We start from the raw sequence: 18,445 nt of genomic DNA, 5'->3' as shown, positions 1-18,445 counted from the left end.
AAATTTTAAGTTTAATCCATTTTACTTAATTGGATTTATATTACTAATAGAATAGGGTAAGGATACATAGAATATCCCTCAGAAAGCCGTAAAACTCACTATTTTGAACTGTTTACCTTAAAATTCCGCAACTTATTAATCTCGCACCTACCGCTTATCCTGGTGTGTATTCCACACCCCACGCACCCCGGTATTAGCTGCACCTTAACCTCCCCCAGCCTTAATTCCTAGCTGCGCCCCTGAAGGTATGGAACATAGACTTTATATTACTATAGGCACGGCTAGGCAAAATACAGGCCGAAGAGTATTTTAAATACAAAATACCTCTCCAAATGTAATAGAAATACAAATTACCGCTCCAAATATATTTGAAATGCGAAATACAAAATACCTTTGACTTGGGTATTTGAAAAACAAACTGCAAAATACTATTTTAGATACCTTTCAAAATAAAAAATACATTTGAATGGAAACTAAGAGATCTTAAAAAAATATAATCTGCTTTGACACGTTATGAATAGTTGCAAGCGTGGATAAAACGATTCGATTCGATAGAACGAAACGAAACGATTGTGAAATATAGTAGTTAGCTGTTTTTTAATAAAGTGGAACCAACCTCTTAATAAGCAAAACAAAAGCAATATTCAATCTTTTAAATGACGCTAAACACCTTTTCCTCGCATCAAGAGTTGGTTTTTAAAATTACGCGTTAGTATTGAAAAGGGCTACTAATAAATAATAAAACAGGGCATCAGTGCCACCTGATTCAAATTCAGAACATTTGACCTCAGTGGGTATTTTTGGGTGTGAGAATTAAGTGAGCTATTAAGTGAGTATTAATGGGTTCTAATGACCATACATTTTATCTAAGTGGGTACTCAAGGCTGACACATAACTCAGGCAGGCTTGATAGAACAACTCGCATTTCTCCTTACATCTTCTAATATGGCCTTTTTTATAGAAGAGATGTTCCCCTTAAATCTTTTGTGCTATCCGCCGCAAATCCAGAAATCAACCGGCAGTCCAAGGTCGAATAATGCCCCGCCCCCGCCGTGAGTGACCTAAGTGGGTATTTGTTGGGTATTATTGGCTGCTAATAACTATACATTTGACCCGAGTGGCTATTTGTGACTGTTGGTATTACGTGGGCTACTAAGTGGGTATTTATAGGGTATTAATGAGTGCTATTGATAATAAAATTGACCTAAGTGGGCATTTTTGGCTATGCGTAATAGGTGGACTATTAATTGGGTATTCAGTGGGTATTTTTGGGTGGTAATGACCATACATTTTACCTAAGTGGGTATTTTAGGCGGACAAATAACCCAGACAGGTCTTTTAGAACAACTCTCATTTCTCCTTAAATCTTCGTATACGGCCTTTTTTCATAGAAGAGCTGTTCCCCTTAAATTTTTAGTGCCACCCGCCGCAAATTCAGTAACTCAACCGACAGTCCAAGATCGAATAATGCCCGGCGCGCACTCAGTTACCTTCCCAGCGGAAACTCTCCCGGCCTCTACACCGTCTTCCCCCGGGGGCCCGACAGACACATACTCGGACCCAGGACGTATCCTTGGCGTACCCCTCCCGGCCAGGAAATTCAATTGCGCCAACAAACTGGCTTTCTGAGTCACGGCAATGGAATTAGGAGGGAGTGGGTCGGAAGTTTCGGTAGTAGGGGGGGGACGAAGGGGTTTATTTTTTTTCGTTAGGTTAGGGTGTGTGGAGGGGGGTGACATGGCCATCTTTCTCTTTCTGCTGCTGCCTATCTGGATTTTGGACAGGGCGTGGTCAGACGCGTGCACGCACTTTGCTTGCCCCACCTCGAATTGGATTAGCGGCCAGCCATATGGCAGCCTCCCTTCTCCTTGTACTCTTTCTCGTCCTGACTTCCGTGTCACAAGTTTCCACGAACTCCTATCGTGTCCTCTGCTTGTCTCGGAAACATCGCGCGCCTCTCTCGTGTATAGGCGGTGAAATTTCGCTCGGAAGCTCGCACTACACATCTACATATTACTCCGTTAGCTGCTCCAAAAGGCGCGTGACGCCAAGTCGTTGACGAAAGCAAGTAAAAGGTGCTCATTGCAGTTATATGGATATTTTTGCAAGCTTTTTCTTAACTTGATTTGTCTGATTCGTCGATGGAATCTCGTTGTTTATTTTTAACCTACAACTCATTGTAAGAACGTCATGTTTTTCTTGCGTCCCATCACAATGCAATATTCATAAATCTGCCATTCAAACCATTTGAAATTTTGCTCTAATTGCAGAAAAGTTTCTCGGGTTTTTCACCGGTTGATGTCGTCCATTTCTCCCGACGGTTCGATCCGCAACTTGCTGATCATCCTCAGGGGATCTTCCGAAGATTCCCTTGGAAGATCCCCTGACGATGATCAGCAAGTCGCGGATCGAAACGTCGGGAGACATGGACGACATCAAACGGTGGAAAACCCGAGTAACTTTTCTGCAACTAATACGCCGGGAAAACCTAAGATCATACTTTGCTCAAATTAGTTAACTAAATTTCCTTAAGGAAATATGGTTAAACTTTTTCTGAAATTAAGGCCTAAGGTATAAAGTTTTGGCCGAAATTTCTTTAACAGCTCTGATTTAATAGATTATGTCATTTATCGCTAAAAAATTGGAAAATTTAAATAAAAATAGATAAGAAAACACGCTTTTTCCGAAAAGCAGTATGAAATGCGCTGAATAGTAAAACATAAGCGTCATTCACGTAAGTCTACACTCGCAGGATAAAGCGTGAGTACTGATTAGCTTTTTAAATATTAATGTTGCGTGGAAATCCTTACCTATTGGGCTCCAAATGGACTTGAAAGAATCGTAACATCATTATTTTACTTTTTCATTGCATTTTCCATGAATTCTTTAAATAAATCCTTATTTACTATTTGCCTGCCCACAAATTTCCTTAATGTGCTTCCCTCAGGGTAAGTCCTGCGTAAGAGTTACTCCTAAGTACTTAACCGACTCTACATTTAATAACTTTGCTAGATTAATTGTGTTTCGTTGGTACTGTGTTTCTTTTTCCAACAATTCGTTGCTTCAAATTTGTTAAGATTTAACTCGAATTGCCAGGTACCAATTCAATCGTAAAGCACTGAGATTTCTTGATATTTGACTTGACTATGACGGCGAACATTTTGGAACCGTAGTAGGCGACTAAGTTGAGTTGATACTCAAATTTCCATCTGTGAGTGTAGTTTGAGCAAGCTTTGGGAATCGGGTAAAGTCTCGTTGTACTAACATCTACATAATTCCCTGCCTGCTTCCTCTGGGGTGTTTGGCAGGGGGTGATCAATCATCAGCATGCACACGCAAGAGATTTTCCACATTCACACTATACGGTCATAAAAATGTTACGGATACTAACAAAATATACTTCCACATTCATGTAAAGGCAAAACTTGCCGACTAATCATGAAGGCAATCGACCAATGAAGCTATAAGATGCTAAACATACTCTTGGAAATATCAGGAAAAACATGCATTAAGGAAAACGTAAGTTATTGGGCTTCACTACAAGTCAACCAACCCATCAGTAAGTCCCAACGCTCCCGTTATAGTTTCTTATTTATCGTGGAAAAAACGACGTTCTGATACTTACCGTTAGTCTATCTCTATTATTTTATTTTTATGATCCGATCTACCGTATTATAAGGCGTTCGTAAGATTGACCAATTTCGTCGGAAAATAAATAGCTCTTGAATTTACATAATAGGTTTAGTCTAGTTTTCAGCATACGGTGTGACAGAAATTCCCATCCGAGTTGATCTAAACGGTAACGTAGTTTCTAGTATCCTAGTCCAGTATTCAGTCTACGGTCTGGCCGAGATTCCCATCCGAGCTGTTCTAAACTGTAACGTTCTGGAATGCAGCCTAGTGAATTTCAACTCGCAAATCTTGTGACTACCGACCGTACTACTTATTCAGAGAACCTTTTGACATGAAATGTGGGCGTACCGTATTGCCATCATTTTGACTACTTCCAAGGGGTTTGGCAGAGCCGTGTCTTCTGTAGCGTGCCGTGGCCGACGACTCTTCTCTGGAACCGCCCCCTGCAAATTGGAATCGACACCGTACAATTGAATCCGATGCGCTTTATTTCGGCCCGCGTCTTTATTTACTTAAGGGGGCATGTGTGGGGGAGGGGAGGGTTTGACCCTTTTTCTCTTTGACCCCTCCCTCTCGCCGCCCCAGCGAGAGCAGCGCCGCCGCCTCGGGTGCTGAGTGCTCGAATCACCGCCGACTTAACTTCGTCAACTGGGTGGGGTTTGGGGGTTGAAGGGAAGAATCCTCACCCTCACCCACCCTGCCGCTTGTTATTTTTTCCGTGCCCTGTAATACCGTGGAATACAGTAGTGCCCCGTTCCTACAGCCTCGTTCAGATTACGATTTTCCAGCAATCTTTGGAACTATCGTGCAATCACTCAACGATGGTTAAAACCAGTGCTGCCCTCTAGAGCTGACATCTAAAGTGAACGAGAAATTGACGGTTAGCCAAGCCGTTGAGGTATACAGGGTTAAGATATGACTGTGATCGATGTGTATTTAGCGAATAATTTTTCTTCTACCCATATTATTCCTTGCTTGAACAAATTCATGAAAAAAATAGAGCGAAAGGAGCTTCTCAAACTTTTCGTCTTTCTCTTGTCGCTTCCTCTTCCGGTCTCCCAATGCCTAACTATCGTAAAGTGGCAACGTTCGGAGCTACTTGAACTATTGTCAGGACATGCATTCACTCTGCTAGTTAGGCCAACTGTCTTCAGGACGTTCGCTCGGACAATCGTAATCTGATTGAGGCATTACGTCACAGTATTTCGCCAAGAGAACGAAGGTACCCGAATTGAAGCGATAGGCGGGGCGAAAAGAACGAGAATAATCGCGGAGAAAATTTTCGCTTCGCTTCGAGTTGCCGTGGCGAAGCGAAGATCCGGGCGAAAGTAGAACGAGAATCACCGCCCTGGTTTCCCACCTAGTCGACCCGGGTTCTAATCCCGGCAGAGATTTTTCTGGGGCTATTCGATCCTTGCTTGAGTGCCTTATAGTGCAATACTCCGTCCGTCGGATGGGACGTTGAGCCGTGGTCCCCTTGCAGCCTTTCATTACGGGTAGGGTAATTCGCCGCCGGTTTTCTCTCCACCCTTCACTCCCTCCCCCCCCTTTCCTCATGGTGCAGACGACTTTAGCTGTCGGTCGCCTCCTCCAAAAACCATACCATTGTTCAGGGGCGCAGCTAGGAATTAAGGTTTCAGGCGCAACAAATACCTGGGTGTCTGGGGGTATGGCATACCTGGCAGGGTAAGCGGGCCCAAGCAAGGGCCCTCCGCCGGAAAAAATTAAGATAAATGGGTAAAAATTGTAAAAAAAGAGTTTTACGGTCTTCTGAGGGATATTTTATTAATCCTTACACTATTCTATAAGTAATATCAATCTAAATAAATAAAATAGATTAAACTTAAAACATTGTCTGAGCTCTGGGGGGGGGGGGGGGGGGGGGTTATCCCCCAAACCCCCCCCCCCTCGCTGCGCTACTGCCATTGTTCATGGATTCACAAAGGAATGCCGTTCGGTTGGTGTCGGGGCAACAGTTTGCACTTGAAGCTGATCAGACGCATGTGGTGTCTGCATCAGAAGTGGGCTTTGCGTCGCTGCCATGCACCTTACCTTAAACCTCCGTTCCTTGTCAATTCATAGCATCGGTTCTCCGGTCAAAGTGACGTTAGACTGAACAATAGCAGTATCAGTCGTGGATTCACAAGTAATCTTGGCTCCTGATCACTTCTGCCTTCCTATTTGAGTGGGCATGGTTTGGTCGGCGGATTACTGTCACACGATCAATTACCTCTGTTTACTCTCTATGCGTTAAGTGATTGGTAGCTTGTGGTAAAAGTTTATTATTTTTTAAGGAAATCCATCTCTTCCGCACCGACGCTATATATTTTAAGTAATATTGAGTTGACCCTAGCTAACATTTGCGTGTATTTTATACCACATGAAAAATTTTCCTCGGTCTTTTCTTGCAGATAAAGTTGCTATTGTTTCATCATAGTCCAATGTTGGCTCTGTTGTTTTCCCTGAAAACTTCAATATTATATCGTAAGCTTCAAACAAGTAGCCCCTTTCGAAAATGGATAAAAGAATAAGGAATCATCTGCAGGATTATTGTATCGAAATGGTGGATTCTCTACCTAGCCTTCTGTTGTCATACATTTCCTTTACATTACTTACTTACTTACTTACTCCCAGGGCCATACATATCTAAGTAGATATTTGGCCGCACCAACAATCCTCTTCCATCTATCTCTATTTCCTGCGTCCTCCTCGGTCGCTCCTAATCGCTCCAGGTCTACCTTCACTTGGTCCCACCACCTTCGCCTTGGTCTTCCTCTTGGCCTTCTTCCTTCAGGATTCCTCATTATAACTTGTTTTAAATGATTAGTGTCCTCTCTTCTCAAAATGTGCCCAGCCCATCTAATTCTTCTACATTTAAACTCGCACACTACATCTGGATCCTTGTATAGCTCTCTTAATTCTCTATTGTGTTTTCTCCTCCACTCTCCTCCTTCAGAGATTGGTCCATATATTTTCCTAAGGATCTTATTTTCAAAAACAATTAATTTTCTTTCTTCCTTTTTATCCAGTTTCCAAGTTTCACTTCCATATAACAGTACGGGTCTTATGATTGTTTTATATATTCTGATTTTAGTAGTGTGTGATAGTAATTTTGAGGACATGAGTTTGTTGCAGGCGTAGAAGCATCTGTTAGCCAGATTTAGCCTGTTTTGTATTTCTATTGCTTCTTTGTTTTCTCTTGAAATAAAAACGCCTAAATACTTAAAGGAGTCCACTTTTTCAAATTTGTGGTTGTCTATGTAGAGAGGATTTTGATTTCTGTTCATTTCATTTCTTGTAAAGTGTATATATTTAGTTTTTCCATCATTTACTTTTAGTCCTAGATTAGCTGTTTCTTCCATGAAAAGTTTTGTAAGCCGGCGTATGTCGTCTAAATTTTCTGCTAAAATTACCACATCGTCTGCAAAAGCAAGTATATTTATTCTGGAGCCAATTGTTACGCCTTCGTCCATTTTTGCTACTTTTTGAAGAGCTTCTTCTATTGCTAAGTTGAATAGGATTGGGGATAGTCCATCACCCTGTCTTACGCCTGCCTTTATCCTGAAAGGTTCCGACACCCGTGCATTTATTCTCTCGCAGACTTTCCTTTCCTTTACATTACTTTCCAAAATAGTTCTTATGACTACATAATAAATGAAGGGGCTTATGGTATTAATGAAATGTCACGTAGTAGCACAGAGCGATAGGTCGTCTTATTTAATGCATATTGTTATTTGCAGTGTGTATTTATGAAAATATTTTTAAATTGAAAATACTTTTATTATTATATTAGCTTAACACCTAATTGTTTGAAAAAATACTTCTTTGCCTTAGCTTTACTTAATGTGATCACTTGGATGTATAAGTGATATTGAAAATTCGATAGTTTTGATGTCATTTTGTAATTAATTTTCTTTCTGTCTATTTTCAGGTGAGTGTAATCCATGATCAGTCAATAAAGGAAGAGATTTCCTTTGATTAGTTGTGAGCAAATTGGTGAGTAAACACTGCATTTTCTCGTTCTCGTGAGACACTTGACTGGGTTATTATTTTAAAAAAAATTAGTGAAAGGTTAACCCTCATTTAAAAAATCTTAACTTGATATAAATTTGTTTAACCATAGATTGAATGTTTAAGAAGTGCGTCTGGTAGTTCGCGACAACTTGGAACAGCGAATATTAAATCTTCATTGTCATTAGTTAGTAAGGTTCTACTTTGAGTCAATTAAAACCGAAAGCAAATGCCTGTCGATAGTTATCAAAGGACTTTTGTTTAGACTACAATCGATTTGTGAATTGTTGCTCGTTCTCACCTGGAATTGATGAAATAATTACTCGTCGGCGGTAGATAAAGTATTTGTGCTATAGTTTAATAATAATTTAAAATAGTTGCGATAAGTTGTGCACGGAGACATTTTACATTTTAATCTCCTGCTCGACTATGATTGATGCTTGGGTCCGAGAAAAGGTGGAAAAGCATCATACTTCTCTCTGTTCTCATTAATGATAATTTCGAATTCTCTCCCGTAATCGAATGTGATCTTGCCCGTGATATTCGCACGCCCGTGCCTTAGTCTGGGTTTCGGTCAGCCCTCGTTTCTTCGAAAAAAACTTTCGGGTTAAATCATTGAATAAGTGAGTTCATAATCATGCATCACGTAAATCCTTTCCTCAATTTACATTTTTATTTGGCTTGAAAACATATTCCTGTGTTTTAATCTGGGTCGAGCTCTACCCTCACCTATGCAGATCAACTTGTGGATTGATTCGCTAATTTAGTGCGTTTATAATCATATTCAACATAAATTAGTACCATTAAGTATTTCTTAAATGTTTTCACTTTGCTTGAAAACAGCGGAATATTTATTTATAAACAAAAGATATGTAAGACGCATGTAAAAACCGGTAAACTAAATATATTTGCGTAATTTAGGCGAAGTCGGTGTAGTGGTTTTCATTTTGCGATGTTGGTACTAGAGATTCCCAGCCGCCTTGCAAGGTTCAGGCAGTTTTTTTCAAATATCTTTCTTATTTTATCATGGAGTTATACTTTCGCGTGCATATTTAGATTTGTCACAAAACATTGCTTCTAATAAGTGCTTCTCAACAACTTCTTGTTATAAACAGCTTCGCTACCTCGAAAAAAACCGTATTTCTCCATAAGAGCCCATGTTAAATATTCCTAATGTTAGCATCGAACATCTCAAAAACGGCACATGGGATTGTCTTTTTCTTTCGATCATTGGTGGTACGCTTTTCAAAGAATAAGTGACGAACGTTTCATTAAATTCTTATTACTTTTAAAAGTCGTTTTACACGGGGCACGTACTTGCACAATCTGACGTGTGTACGAAGGCGCAGTCAGAATTGCGTCGTGTAAAGCGGTGATTGCTAGAACACGTGCGAGAATGCGTGGACGTGAGATGGCAAAATAGCCCCTGTTCTAATTTCGTTCATGCATTCGCGCAATTCCACGGCATTTTAGAAATTAATGCAGCTCTAACCTGCGCAATTCCGTGCCCCGTGTAAAACGGCCTTAACGAGGAGCTCTAACTAACCTGAATATCTTTTAACATGGCCTGGAAACACCTTGCAGAGGCACAAGGAGGCGTGTGAATACACCTTTGAAAAATGGTCGCACCGTTCCATCTATTATAACTCTATAGTTTTCGTCCCCCCACCCTCCTTTCACCCCTCCCCCTTCCACCCGCACCGCATCTGTATCCACAACCGTCGTTCCCATGGTGATCCTCTGCGTCCCTGTCATCATGACCCCTTTCCCCCACTTACAACCCTCTCTCCGCTTCTCCCCACGACCATGCTGTCTCCAGGGACTCCTCCTGGGGATATTCCCACTCCATGCACTAGAGGGGTACCGCACCCTTACCGTGCTGTCACTGCACCACCCTACTAAAAGGAACAAACCCTTACCGAATCGGCATGAGCCATCCATGAATGTGCTTCACTTTCAATATCTTGTGCAAACTCCCTCTCAATATATATGTATTGAATCGATTATGAGTGTGTTGTTTTCATATCCTCTCTTTTTTATCTTTCATGTTCGTGCCCGAAAATGTTCGTTCAAATTTTTTCCCATCCGTGAAAGGAGACTTCAGATCTCTAGGGTGGTGTCGTCGGAGCGATATGAGGACATATTCGAGTGTCACTTTTGTTCCTGTTCGCCCAAATTGCGTCTCTTTCCATCATATATCTATATGCATTTATTTATTCACCCACTTCCGCGTCGCCAATATTTTCTCATCGGTTCCGAAAAGTCCTTTAATATGCTCTCGAAATTTTTTTCTCGATCCGTGCCCGCTTTTCCACTCTTCTGATGTATTTTTTTCTTTTAATATTTTTTCTCGGCACTCTCGTTACCAGAATGGCTTGATGAATTGCCTGCGTGGCTTCGTATGCGTTGGCTTGTATCTCTTTGCTGACGTCGTTATCGAAATCGTATTTTATGAGTTTGGAAGGTCCACTGATAGAGATTGTGGATACAAGATCTACTGTTTTTGGTAATTTCACCCTTTGAGTCTCCACATCGTATGGAAGTATCATATTTTTGAATTGACTCAATAGTTATCTACCGTATAGTATTTAACTCAACAAGTTTTCAAGTCAAGTTTTTTTTTGGACTGAATTTATTGATAAATTTCCTCGCGTGAAATTTACAGATTTTTTTTCCACGTGTCTGCATTGGCTACTTGGAAATACTTTTTAGAGCGTAAGGGATGTTGAATTACATGCCACCATTTTTAAGGATTTTTTAATGCATAGAATCCCTTATGTTTGGTGATTTCTGATGCATTTTTTCTCGATTTCCCTTCGCGTACGGCCATGAATTCTCTGCCATGTATCATTCTCGAATAGCATTAATTTGTCTAGTCCTTTTAAAACTACCATATTTCGGATCCGTAGTGATCTATTTGAATTCGTTGCATTTTTATTTACACATAAATATCACGACATTTTATTGCGGAGGCTTTCCGCGGCGATTAAAGTGATTATTGGTTTCCGGGTTAATTTCCGTCGACTCATTTTTGGCGGACGGCAGTTTCGGGCGCATTTCAGCTCCCGTTCAGGGACCCGAAGACGGGAGCTGGAACGCTCCTGGAACTGTCGTCCACCGAAGATGAGTCGACGCGGAATTAACCCGGAAACCAATCATCAATCGTAACTTTTTATTTTAGCATTAACTTATTCTCATCATTGTAGTAATAAACTAGCAGTAAATCAAGTTGAAGGATGGTGACTACCTACGTCTTATTTAGATCGCCATCTTCGTATCGTGACGCGCATAATTACGCCAGATTTTTTTGTCAAAACTTCATCTTGTTATTTCCGAAAATACAAACCCGAAAAGTTTTGGGGAGTAAAAAATTACGTTTAATTTTTTTTTGTAGAACGTTTATTTCACAGCTCTAAACACGCGTTTTGATTGGCTTGTGTTCATCGTCAAGTATTTCACCTGATGATGTGAAATAAAATTTAGTGGTTAGTGCGATATCTTTGATTAATTATCATTTGATTTGCTGTTTCACGATATCTCTCTAGAAAATGTTGACTTTTTCATGGAATTTTCTTAAACAAAATGTAACCAATGCCTTTTCAAAGATTCGATATTAGTTTAGCCAAGAGTACTTGGAAAGATTCTCATAAATCCGATATTTTAGATGCCTCAAGCGTCCAATGTTTGGGCGGTGAACGCGATATTGTTTCTCACCCTTAGGGGTGTCACCACATTGTTTTTCCTCTCACCACGTGGAACACACTGAACAGAGTCGCTATAAAAATGCCAAAATCTCGCGAATAACTAAGCCAGTGACAGGTCTGCTTCGGTTGTTGTTCGACGGTCAATTTAATCCGATGAAAAGCTTTGCGTCGTTATATTTTTTTCCTGTCCTCGCCTTCCCCTTACATCTCGCAATACGGCCGTGGATTGGTATAATCCCAAATGGATCCGTTCGCTCGTAGAGTATTCGAAACTTCCTTCCCCAAACCCTCGTGTATCCTGAATTCCCCCCTTCCTATACACGTGATGCTGCTAGTCCACACCTACCCCTACTACTATAGATATTTTACTATTATATTACCATGTATATTTTGGCAATTTTATAGATACGTACTTCCTTTCAATACTGGAAAAAACTCTTATATCGTCGCTTATTTTCTCTGTAAAAGATTACTGCTGCCTTTTTTATGATGACCTCAATGAAGAAAATCTCAAAATTCACTGGGTCTTAAACTCCTGCCTTAGGTTCTTTTTTGACCTTCGCAGGGACGTCCACGTCATGCCATATTATAAAAAAATTAATTGTAACATAGCTCTACGTCAAATACCGTGGGGAATGCCTTCTGGGATCCCTTTTGTTTGTGCTATTTAAAAACAAATCACGGAGGTATTTGTTTGATTTGTTCCTTATTTGTCCCTCCGTCACTACAATGCCCACGAAGTCTGATCCTAATCTATTATACTGAGCAAGGGCACTGTTTACTATAAATAATTTCTTGTAACAGCTTCTCATATATGGAATAAGATGCCAAATTAAGTCAAAAATTGCATACCCGTTAAAATATTAACTATAATATTATTATTATTGTTATTATTATTATTTACCCTATTGGGAATAGCTAAGGTTGCTATTTAATCTCAAATTTGAGTACTTGTCATTATCGTTTCTTATTTGCCGTAGGATTTTTTTATTTTTTTAGTTAAGAATACAATAGTTTTTTTGTGTTTGTATCAAATTTGGCTTGGTGCATAGCTCCATTTGCCGTTTTTTACTTAGGTTCCATTTGTTGTTTTGAAATGCTATGAAATGAAAAAAATATACATAGACATTTCCAATAATGAACAGTTTATCATTTTCTTAATTATCTATTAATATGTAATCAACCCTTTCGTGACTTTGCCTAGAAAACTTACGCGAACGAATGTGCTCGGTATCTCAGTAGTAAATCCCCATTAGTAATTCATAATCGAGAATCGACATTTGGAATCGACTAATCCTTACTTTTTACCTTGGACTCCTTGTGCACAAATTGATCTTAATCGACAGGCAGAAAAACCGACTGATATTTTATCGGTGGAGCGCTGCTTACGCCATACGATCAAACGATCACTTGCCTGTTTGTCGTGATCAACCAACTTTTTGAAGAAGCGGGAGCAATTTCCACAAATTTCTCCTCCTTCGTATTTGCTCCTGCTTCTTCATTATGATCCGTTTCCACTCCATCTCGCCTGAAACCTCAGATTATAACTGAATTTTCATCGGTACAGGCTCGTGGTCGGTCAGCGTGCACTGTGCAAGCTCCCATGTCCTCCAATAGTTCAATAGTCCTATTGGAATGTGTACGGCCGATTTATTTTACTGAGCGTCAAAAATCGGTGTGTGTACTAGGAGCCTTAGATCACTAAAAATTTCAATCCGAAGTTACTGCAAATAGGTGACGGTAGAGCTCACCTCATGCGCAGAGTCAAGCGTGTCATGGTAGGGTATTACTGCAAGCCGTCGTGCCATGCCGCTAGCAGCAATTCTTTTCCAATCAGCTTAATTTGGTTCCTATTCTATTCATGTACCTAGCCGAAATTATTTCATCCTTGCTCAAAATATTTGGTTGTTTTAGCAGTGATTTCTGGCACATTGCACCCGTACTCACGCTAGGAATCTGTTGTGTATAAAAAATAAAGTTGCCTGTGGTGCAAGCTTAACCGACCCCCTGCAGCGAAGTAACCCTCTTACCCTGGCACAGTCACCCCAAGCCTCCTTCACCCTCCTCTCCCGATTGTCCCATGGGCACTGCGCCCAAGACATTAACGAGGCGTATTGAATTAGGCCCAATCCCCCTGCACAAACATAGGATGACAACCGAATAATGCGTTGAGGGGGAGGACTTGATCGGGGGTGGCGGAAAAAACTGGGCCTTGATGCACCCTCCTATATATACATCTTATCCTTCATGTGTATGCATCAGCCGTCTTATTTCTGCTTTTTACAGTGGAATCATTCGTGTAGACTGTGGCGTTCTACAGATCAGATGCAGGTTGTAAATTATTTGTTAAAAAAGTAACGCCCAAAGTAGCAATAGAGCCTATACAATGGGTTAGTGGTAGGGATGGACGGATCCAGGATTTTTTTCGGATCCGGATTCGGATCGGATCCTTGATTTTCGGAGCCGAATCTTTCGGATCGGATATTTTCGGATCCAAATGCATTTTCAAATTCCTGGCGTTGAGATTCCCTCGATGATTGTTCAATCTCTTGGGAAGAGTCACACTATGTGCCAGTCGTATTTTGCCTTTTTTATTCTCCACGGCTGAAATTCTCCTACGTAACCTCTGCGAGAGCTTTCAAACAAAACGGTTCATGAGTAGGACATGAATCGCATGCGACGGTGCATTCGAAGATAGAATCGGAACTCTTTCCACCCTTATGGAGCGTTGCATTCTCTGAAGCTATTATTTAAAATTTCGGTTCCAGATCCGATGTCTTCCGCGACTTTGGATCGGATGTATCCGATGAAGGGCAATATCCGAGGATATTTGGATCCGAGGTATCCGATCCGCCCATCCCTAGCTAGGGGTAATTATCATCATCATTGGTCAATAATCCTACGATTGGTTTGACGCAGCTCTCCATTCCGAATTTTCCTGGAGAATTCAAGGGTATTTCGAAGGACACAACTTTCTTTAGTAGATAGGAAGATTAGCACAAATTTAAGAAATTATATTCGATAACGGAGAGGTTCAAGGATTCATTCTTCCTGAGAGCGATACGAGACACATATAATTCGCCGCGTTCTCATGTTTCACATTTCGAAAGCTTCCACTCTTGACTTCTCTGCTTCTGTCAACATCCAAGCCTCGCTGTCAACAAATACGTATAAAGGCCGTTTTCCACGGGGCACGGAATTGCATAGGTTAGAGCTGCATTAATTTCTAAAATGGCGCCGAATTGCGCGAATGCATGAACGCAATTAGAACAGGGGCTATTTTGCCGTCGCGCATCCACGCATTCTCGCATGTGTTCTAGCAATTCACCGCTTTACACGACGCAATTTTGATTGCGCCTTCGCACGTACGTCAGATTGCGCAATTCCGTGTACCGTGTAAAACGGCCTTAATAATGCGTGATAATGATCAACTTGGTGGAATTTTAACCTCTGGCTGACGAATTTTCATTCGAAACTATTGGTTTATTTTTTACCATCGTGGTCACATTCAGGGAACGCCCATACCTACGGAAGCCATCCTTATATTTTGAGCGCGGGTTCTGCGAGGTGGACAGCTACAGAGGATGAGTGAGTAGATGGATCTGCCGAGGCATTGGCATCTTGGATGCAACGGTCCGCCATGAATTATTCCTCTCAGGTGTCGAATAGAGAGAGGAGAGGGATACGTGGCCAAAAGAGAGACGTACAGAGGAACGGGTAAAACAGGGTGGACGTGTTTGGGGGAAAGGTTGGGGAATTGGAACGGCACCGCCATCAAGAGCAGCAAGGATGTAGTGTACCCCATACAGGGGATGTGCCGAAAAAAATAGCGAGGATCGCGAGTCTCTCTCTCTCTCTACCTACAGCTCCGATAAATAAAATATGGGATACGGAATAAGGCCAGGAAGTGAGAGATAGATGTGTGTGTAGAGAGAAGGGAGGTTTTCGACTGCCAGGCGCGGATGTAGACGCGGTCGGTCGCGGAAGGACACAAAAGAAAAGCCCCGCGTTTGTACGTGGGGAAGGAATATTTTTTTTCGTCGCACGGAGTGGTATGGCAGGACGCTGAGAGGCTTGAAGCGAGGGAGGGTTACATGTTGAAGGGGACTTGCCCCGCGACAGAAGTATTGGCGATGCATTATTTAAACGATTCCCGGGTGAAACTAGGGGGTCTCTCCGATCGCGAGGGAGCTGACGGTATAGGAGGGTTTGTGAGTCCCCTCGCGGGGATCGCACCGTTCCGGTCCACGGGTATGTACGAGGAGTGGAGATGGTCTCAATTTCAATCCCTCCGCGGAGCTGCTGAAAGCTTTCTTTTGCCACGAGTCGGCGCGGTGGGAGGGACCCTACCGTGGTAGAGGCTTCATTAGATAGGTAGCACTTTTGATCACTCTCGAACGTGATTATAAGAATTGTGGACTGTATATTACGAATTACTATTACAATTATTCGATCAAAGTCGAGCCGTGCTGGCGCATACCACTTACCGATCATGGTCACGTCGCGTCGCGGGCAGGCCATGGCTCCGTCTCCCATGGTTGCTCTTCGACCATGCACTTACGAAGTTCACAGGACGACTCACACAGTACAAATTCACTCCCGTTCGCGGACTGACAAAAAAACAAAAGCAGAACGAAAACTCGAATATTCGTGGTATCGCCAACAGGTGGCGAGGCTCGACTTTGTATGGGCAAAATACACAACCGAACAACTTTCATTGCTGCGTTTGCATTCAAGGCATCTGTTGCGTTTGTTACATTTTTAGTTAACTTGCGGCCAATGATTGTTACGTGACCAATATTTCTGCCTAAAATGCCTTATCAACAAACCGTGGATTAGATGACATTTGGACCGTGAAAACCTGGATCTTGTAAAATAGGCGTAATGTAGGCGTGTAATATAACCGGGTATTTGTGACCCTGGGTAAATATGGCTGGCATTTTCGCCGATAAATGCCCTCAATTTGCCATCACCTGGGTATTTTGAGTTATACTATTACAGGGTTCCCATTCAATCTTGAAACCTTAAAACCGTGAATAAGCCGTGACTTTCGTCATAAAACCTTAGAAATCTCTCAAACTTGATTGTAGAACTACGATAGACAGATTAAAAGAAAAATCGTTCTTTCGATCATGTTTCAAGGCCGAGTCACGTGCAGATACTGTCCTCGCATTTATCTACACGCGTGTATTCGAAGCGCAGTAATGTATTGGTCCGTGTGCCATGACAGCACATTGACCTTAAGCCTGTGATTGGAAGACGTTAACCCTGGCAAAAAATCAGACACTTCTTTACTTCCCTGCCACCCTGCTCTCTCCATTCTCCCACTCACACCTTTTAGCCGGTCCTGAATTTCGGTAACGATAGGTGACGTCATGAGAGATAGCAATTTGATTGCTGCGTTTGCATTCAAGGCATCTGTTGCGTTTGTTACATTTTTAGTTAACGTGCGGCCGATGATTGTTACGTGACCAATATTTCTGCCTAAAACGCCTAATCTACAAACCGTGGATTCGATGACATTTAGACCGTGAAAACCTGGAAAAAACCGTGAATTTTATAGTGTAGTTAAAGTACGAACCCTGTATTACTATCACTCCTCGTGGGAAAACGCTTAACATATAATCGGGTAAATAACATGATATTTGACACTCAGGGTAAATTTATAGGGTGTTTCCGCGGATAAATACCCACAATTTGTGGTTACCAGGTTATTTTTAGTTTAACTATTACTATCTCTCTTAATGTAGTGATAATTTATATATAACAGGGTTTATTCCCCTTAGAGAGTCGCGCCGTAACGGTCTTAATGTCCGTGGGTGTAGATTGTTGCAATTTTCATCCCTCAGCGGAGCTGCTGGAAGCTTTCTTTTGCATTGAGTTGGCACAATCAGAGGGTCCCCACTATGTTAGATACTTTATTTCGAGTGTAGGTGAAAAATAACCAGGTATTTGTGACCCTGGGTAAATATCTTGGATATTATCGTGCCGGCCGGGTGCTCTACCAATTGCGCTACCAGGTCGCTTGGATTTGACATGATTTCAGCGGGGTTTTAAGGTAGTTTGAGCGAAAAATCAATCATCATAGAATTCTATGATTTTTATCTCATTGTAAAGAAAAAGTCTTGATCTTTCCAGTGATATCATAATATACACCCCTTACCGGGCTAAATTCAGAGATATTTGTGAGCAAAGAGAAGCTGATTTACATGGCATAGATAGGAGCCATGCGCTTTGGCGACAGTATTTATTTAAAAAGAATTATTTCCCGTTCATAGAAATCGACGAAAAACTAACTGAGTGTAGTAAACTTCATTTATGAATTTTTGGTTGCATTAAAATTATAGGTCACCGGTAGTATAATTAAAATATAAAAGAAAAACTTTTCGTCGAACAGGCATTTCCTGCAGACGACCGGATGCCGGAAGATTCGGCTTGGCAACGCTGCTTTAGAATTAAACGTAAACAAACATGATCGCATACAAGGAATAATTGGAAAAGGAATAACGGGATATAATTGATTGCGTAAGAGTTTAGTGTACTGACTTTCCATATTGTCGCAGTAAATTCCAAGTACAAAAATTACTTCGTGGTGGACATTGGGAAGTGAAATATGAGACTCGCGATTCCTGATACTATTTGGGTTTCTGTAAACTTCGAATGAAGAGATTTCTTATGTGTACGTAAATATTATTTGGCATGCTTTGGGAGGAAAGATATTACCGATTTTACGCATACTAAAGGTGTCTGCGTATTTACTTTCACAAGTACGATTCTCCATCCGCATTAATGAACTTGCTATTTGTGATGAAATCGAGTGGCTCAAACCATCTTTTAGGTATGAGCCGTGCGTGAAACCTATTGAACAACGTTAACAGGTAGTTATTGACAAGTACTTTTCATATTTAAGTCAACGCAGTCCGAACCTTACATAATCGAAAGGACAGGATTCATGGCGAGATATTTTGAGTGTAGTCATGCGTTTACACTTAAGTCAAACAACACATTTCGTTTATGGTAAAATTCTGTTGAAACATCTCCCTTTTGGAAATCAGAATTCATCCCACAATGCATAAAACCTACTAAATCTTGTTGCC

The 18,445-nt window shown here is 41.3% G+C and overlaps 1 protein-coding gene across 4 annotated transcripts in view; it reads left to right on the top strand.

Moving 5' to 3' along the window:
- Window positions 1-18,445, top strand: part of LOC124169862 (S phase cyclin A-associated protein in the endoplasmic reticulum) — a 215,495-nt gene that overhangs the window by 108,987 nt on the left and 88,063 nt on the right. The gene's annotated exons all lie outside the window — the stretch shown is intronic.

The sequence above is a fragment of the Ischnura elegans genome, chromosome 12, assembly GCF_921293095.1.
Source record: "Ischnura elegans chromosome 12, ioIscEleg1.1, whole genome shotgun sequence".
Lineage (NCBI taxonomy): Eukaryota > Metazoa > Arthropoda > Insecta > Odonata > Coenagrionidae > Ischnura > Ischnura elegans.
This window is presented reverse-complemented; position numbering and strand designations above follow the sequence as displayed.